At 45.1% G+C, this 6,590-nt stretch overlaps 1 long non-coding RNA gene across 1 annotated transcript; it reads right to left on the bottom strand.

Annotated features, from left to right (window-relative positions):
• Window positions 1–2,350: 2,350 nt before the first annotated feature.
• LOC108306285 lies at window positions 2,351–3,880 on the bottom strand. Its single transcript, XR_001826080.1, has 2 exons — window positions 3,656–3,880; window positions 2,351–2,913 (listed from the first exon to the last, which is right to left on the bottom strand). It is a non-coding gene; the product is annotated as an uncharacterized LOC108306285 (long non-coding RNA).
• Between the last annotated feature and the right edge of the window lie 2,710 nt (window positions 3,881–6,590).

Below are 6,590 nucleotides of genomic sequence, written 5' to 3'. Positions count from 1 at the left end.
GCACCACCATGCCCAGCTAATTTTTTGTATTTTTAGTAGAGACAGGGTTTCACCATGTTGACCAGGATGGTCTCGATCTCTTGACCTCGTGATCCTCCCGCCTCGGCCTCCCAAAGTGCTGGGATTACAGGCTTGAGCCACGGCTGAAGAACTTGTTAAAGTAGGTATAATAGCTAGTCAGGCGTGAGCAGGGCAGGAGAGGGCTCCCCATGACCCCACCAGGAATGTCAGGCCACCATTAGATGATGATCAGGTGGTTGTTAACTGTCTCCCTAAAATCATAATTGTGGCTGGGTGCAGTAGCTCATGACTGTAATCCCAGCAATTTGGGAGGCCAAGGTGGGCAGATCACCTGAGGTCAGGAGTTCAAGACCAGCTTGGCCAACATGGTGAGACTCTGTGTTTACTAAAAGTACAAAAATTAGCCAGGTGTGGTGGCAGGCGTCTGTAATTCCAGCTACTCAGGAGGCTGAGGCAGGAGAATCACTTGAACCTGGAGGCGGAGCTTGCAGTGAGCTGATATTGTGCCATTGCACTCCCACCTGGGCAACAAGAGCAACACTCCATCTAGAAAAATAAAACAAAATAATAAAATTATAATTGATCACAGCCAGTGCCAGGGAAGGGCAGTCTCCCAATAAACAGAAACACCTGAAACTGGTGATCAGCAGCTTCCCGATAAGATCTCAGGAGTTGGGCAGGTGGGCTCAGGCATGCGCATGAAGAGGCAAAATGGTGGCGTTTAACTGGTATATAACCTTCTAGTGACATTCAACTGGTAAGAGTGCCTCAAGAGATCATGCATGCAACTCCAGTAAACATACTGCGCATAGTCCCCTCCCAAGTGCGAGCAGCCCATTGCACATGGGACAGCCCTCCACAGGGAAGAATCAGAGGAGAAGGGACACAAGACCCTGGAAACATGCCAACCTGTGAAACCCCAAGTCAAAGGTCAAGCAGCACACCAGATCTCTCAAGTCATCTGCTTGGCCCTCTTCCCAGTGTACTTTACTTCCTTTCATTTCTGCTCTAAAGCTTTTTAGTAAACCTTCACCCCTATTGTAAAACTTGCCTCAGTCTCTCCTTCTGCCTTTTGCCCCTCAGTTGAATTCGAATTCTTTCTTCTGAGGAGTCAGGAATTGAGGTTGCTGCAGACCCATACAGATTTGCTGCTGGTAACAAACTCAGAGAGAAAGGTAAATTTGCTCACAAAAACATACTTTACCTAATTACTCTAAACTATAAATGGCTCAAAAGAAAAAGATTTTCTTGACTCTTCGTTAGCCAGACCAGCAGCCTTCCAAACAAGATGTTTGTTCCCTTTGAAACTGCCACCCACAAGCCAAGCAGCTCCCGTCAGATGAGAGCCTGTTTATCAGGCACTGTAGAATCCAGCAGCTCCTCACATTGAGTTAGTCCTAAATGGAAAGGAGGCTTCTTGCTCATGAGTATTTCCTTGCATCCCCAGATAGCAAGATCCTATACAAACATTTTAATTTTATGATGGAACTCTTCTGAGCAGCATTATTTCCATTACCATAGGGGTAAAGTCCCAAAAGTGCTCACAGGCTTTTGCCATAAGTCCCAGTAAACGCTCCACAAAGAACGATCAAGTGAACGATTTGGAAGTGCTCCAGCTCCTACCCTATAGTCTGTGTGTAAGGTTTATTCTCTGTAAGGTTTATTGCTGAGTTTAAAATGAGGAAACTGAGGCCTGCATGAGAACAATTAGACGCTAATTTATTTGGCTCCAGGGCGAGGTTTTATGGTTTAGGGTAAGGGGGCCAGAGAAGTAGCGCCTGATTCCTCTCAGGTGTGGGGTTATATAGGGAGGGAAGGCGCTCTGATTGGCTGTGGAGAAACGGGACGTGGAGGTGGCAAGCTGCTATAGGTAGGTAGGCGGGATTTCTGGTGAGCGGGTTGGACGGGGCAATGCGCTATTGGGCAGGTTTTGGCAGGGCTTCTTTTAAATTTTGGTGGGGTTTTCCAACGGCTGGCTAGGTGCCGAGTGCAGAGTTTAGCGTGGAGTGCAGATCCTGGTGCTGAGTGCAGAGGGGATTTCCAATGCTGGGCTAGGTGCCAAGTGCAGAGTTTAGTGTTGGGTGCAGAGGTGGGCGTGGCAAAGCTAGATGCTGAGTGCAGATTCTGGTGACGTAATTTTCCAGCGTGGAGAGGGATGGGCGTGTTCAAGCTGCCGTCGAGGCAACTGGCCTTACACTGTGGGCTCAGGCAATCTTAATAGTTTTAATTTAGTGTGTCCAATTAACATTTCTCAAAAGGCAGATTTAGTTTTACAGTAGTAGATAGGGAAATACCTTCCAGTCTGTGAACCTAGAAAATCTGAGATAAATCTCAGTTAATTTAGAAAGTTTATTTTGCTAAGGTTGAGGACACACCCATGACACAGTCTCAGGAAGTCCCAATGACATGTGCCCAAGGTGACTGGGGCACAGCTTGGTTTTACACATTTTAGGGAGACATGAGACATCAATCAATATTGTAAGAACTACATTAGTTCCATCCAGAAAGGTGGGGACAACTCAAAGCAAGGCCCGCACCCAACCCCCAGAGGCTTCTAAGTCACAGGTAAGCCACAAATGGATGCATTCTTTTGAGTTTCTGATAAGTCTTTCCAAAGGAGGCCATCAGAATATGCATCTATCTCTGTGAGCAGAGGGATGACTTTGAATAGAATGGGAGGCAGATTTGTCCGGAGCAGTTCCCAACTTGAGGGGGCCTAAGATATTTTCTTTTCACATTTCCCCCCTTGTCTTTTTAAAAGTCTTTTTGGAGAAAGCATTTTAGAAGAAAATGAGTCTCAGGTTTCATCTGATGTGTCATGGCTAGGACGCTTTATTCCTAAATGAGTAGGTCTTATAAACTCATTTTTAGCAGGTTGTGAAGTCTCCTGTCCTATGAAGAGAAAATGGGGGGAGGAAGAAAGAAAAACAACAACAAACAAAAGAATAATCCTGAAGTCCATATGTTTAAAAACATACACCTGACTGCCTTGCCAATCATTAATTACTGGGCAGGCTAAGAGTTCTTCCTCTCTTGCTGTTTGCTTTTAAGACAAGCTCCTATAGCTGTAGCATCTCCTTTGACAGGGCTCAGGGAGAATTTCTATCTCCTCTATGACACTTTTACTTGCTAATGGTGGTGCTGAGAGAGAAAGACGCAGTAAGGTAGATGACTTTTCCTTCTCCTTCCCGTCTTTAGGCCCTTCTGTGTATAATGGGACTAGAACTGCCCTCACTAAGGCCCATAACATTAGAAATGTTACTGGGGCCTGTTGCCTTTGTGCATGATTTTTCCCCACTTGTTCCCAGAACTTTACGTCTAGTGTGCTCTCTGCTGGGAACCACGGGCTTTGGGAAACAACGGTTTGCATTAACAGCTATTAATTGATACTGTTACTGTTGTGCTGATAACTGCTGTCCATGATGAATGCTGTCCTGTTGTGCTAATTGATAACTGATACTGTTCTGTTGTGCTGATAACTGCTGTCCATGATGAATCCTGTCCTGTTGTGCTAATTGATAATTGATAACTGATACTGTTCTGTTGTGCTGATAACTGCTGTCCATGATGAATCCTTAGCCTGAAACAATCCCTCCCTGAACCTGGCAATTCCCAGTGAGTACCAATGACTTACTGACTACTTAACCTGATCCTGGGGTCTCCTGCACCTTCTGTTTTCGGGGGATCCACCACTTCTTCGCAGCGATGATCACGTTGGTTCGCTACATGCTGGGGAGCCTGCTGTGACGATGTCTTGGTCTCCTCACACGGTCTCTTCACACATGGGGCACCAGCTGTGGCATTGGTCATGTCAGGGTCACTGCCTGAGACGTTGATTACCAGCTGTGGAGGTCTGTCCTGCAGATAAGAACTGGCTGCCTTCTGGCCGTTTCATGAGTTAGTAAAAACCTTTCAGCCTTTGGAACCTAATGGACTTACAGTTTCACATGGCTGGGAGGCCTCACAATCTTGGTGAAAGACAAGGAGGAGCAAGTTACGTCTTACATGGATGGCAGTAGACAAAAAAGAGAGCTTGTGCTGAGAAACTCCCATTTTTAAAACCATCAGATCTCGTGAGACCCATTCACTATCACAAGAACAGCACAGGAAAGACACATTCCCATGATTCAATCATCTTCCACTGGGTCCCTCCTACAACAAGTGGGAATTATGGGAGCTACAAGATGAGATCTGGGTGGGGACACAGAGCCAAACCATATCACTGCATGTTCTCATTTATAACTGAGAGCTAAATGATGAGAACGCATAGGCACAAAGAGGAGAATAACAGACACTGGAGCCTACTGGAAGGTGGGGGGTGGGAGGAGAGAGAGAATCAGAAAAAATAACTAATGAGTACTAGACTTTATACCTGGGTGAAGTTAAATCATCTGTACAACAACCCCTGTAACATGAATTTGCTGATATAACAAACTTGCACAGGTAATTCTTAACAGGTAAAAAACAAACAAATGAAATCAACTCAATAGTTCCAGAGACAGTTGTTTCGGATAAACATAGAAATTGACCTTTCTGGTCTTAAAGCTTGAAACTTTAAGCTTGAAACTTAAAGCTTGAAATTTGATTTATTTGAGTTCCTTCCTCAGGAAACGACCTTCAGGCCTCTCAAAAAAGAAAAAAGTGTCGATGAACTGAAACTCCCCAGATCACTACATCCAGACAATGAGACTTTGGACCCCTCATTCATCATGATTACTTCCATGGCCCTCTCTCTCTCTCTCTCTCTCTTTTTTTCTTTGTCTTTTTCTCAGTTGTGGCATGTGCCTTTGCAAATACCATGGCCTGCTCTAGTTCCTATTTCCTAACATGTTACATTTCTTCCCTGCTCTGTAAAACCCATGTTTTAGTCGGTCAGGGAGATGAATTTGAGGTTGAGCTCCCATCTCCTCAGCTGTAGCACCTGATTAAAGCCTTTTTCCTTGGCAATACCTGTCAGTCACTGGTTTTCTGTGTGGCGAGCTGCAGGACCTAGACTGAACTCCTGATGTTTCAGTAACATATTTTGGTTCCTTGACTGGGAACATGTTGCTTGTGGCTTGGCTGCCATGGGTGGGAGCCTCAGAAGCCCTCCTAAGCAGCTGCCCAACAAATTTTATTTTATTTCTTTTGAGATGGGGTCTCACACTGTCACCCAGGTTGTAGTGCAGTGGTACAATCTCAGCTCACTGCTACCTCTGCCTCCTGGTGATATAGGAGTTAGAAGAAATCACTTAGGCAGATAGCAAGGATGTGGGAGTCCTTGGTAAGGCTTTTTTTTTTTTTTTTCTGAAAAGCAGCCCCAAATCATTTTCTAAGAAAAAGCAGCTTGAAAGCTGGGAGTTTGCATGGGTGAATGCCAGCAGGAACTAAAGAGTAGACATGTTCAAGGTGGCGACTCCATCTTCCCTTCTCTGACAGTCAGTGTACTGTAAGGAGCAGACCAGATAGAATCTGCTGATCAACTGGAAAGCTCATTTGCATAAGATTAGGGTGGGGCAACCAGCTTTTCCTGAGCAGCATGTAAACATCATACCTGATCAAACCAATCTATGAGCTCCATGTAAATCAGACACACTCAAACACACTAAAGCAGTCCACACTAAATCAGACACTGCGTCCTCACACTGGACTATAAAATGTGGTACATTCACCACTAACCATTACTTTCCAGTCAGAGACCCCTTCCTGTATAGAGGAAGCTGTTTCTCTATCTCGTCTCTTCTACCTATTAAACCTCTGCCCCTAAACTCCTCGTGTGTGTCCATGTCCTAAATTTTCCTGGCATGCAACAGTGACGTAGATATACCTGGGGGCACATAACCCAGGCAATGTAGCCACTTCATCAGGTTCAAGTGATTCTCCTGCCTCAGCCTCCTGCGAGTAGCTGGGACTACAGGCATGTACTATGCCCAGCTACCAACCAATTTTAGCTGGAAGTGAGTTCAGTTTCCCTCTGGCCCACCATGGTCAGCCCCAACCATCTTTCTAATTGCCTTGGAAGAATAGCCTTTGAAATTGGACATCTGCATCCAGATAGGTGAGTGTCCTTTGTGGGCCCAGACAGTAGGATCTGCTTCTCCCAATTTGGGAAATTTTTAAAAGAATTTTCATTTGTATGTGAACAAGCCCAACTGACTGAGAGAGGGAAACACCCTGACTGTTTTAGTGTGGACACTCTTGAGAGCTTATTTATAATTGTGTGTTGTGTCTGGATAAGTGAGTGTCTTGTGTTGTACCAGACAGTGGGATCAGTTCTTCTCAATTTGGGAAATTCCTAAGGAATTTTTGTTTGCATTTGATCAAGCCCAACCATCGGAGAAGGGAGGCACCCTGACTGTTTCAGTTTGGTCACTCTTGGGGCTTGTTTTTTGCTGCAGCAGTTAGATTGTGTTTTGGTGATTGTGTGTGTTTTATATAGTCAGGAGAAATTGGAATTTGATAAACTCATGTTCTGTTGAAACACTGTTTGGCCCTAGTGGTGTTTGGAATCTGGAGTTTGCTGTTTGGAATCTGGAGTTTGCTGCTGAATAGGAAAGTGGGATGGAGTTGTGTGTATCCAGGCTTTTGTG

Source organism: Cebus imitator, unplaced genomic scaffold (genome assembly GCF_001604975.1).
Source record: "Cebus imitator isolate Cc_AM_T3 unplaced genomic scaffold, Cebus_imitator-1.0 Scaffold71, whole genome shotgun sequence".
Classification (NCBI taxonomy): domain Eukaryota; kingdom Metazoa; phylum Chordata; class Mammalia; order Primates; family Cebidae; genus Cebus; species Cebus imitator.
Note: the sequence above shows the minus strand (reverse complement) of the source record. Positions and strands in the feature narration are given on the sequence as shown.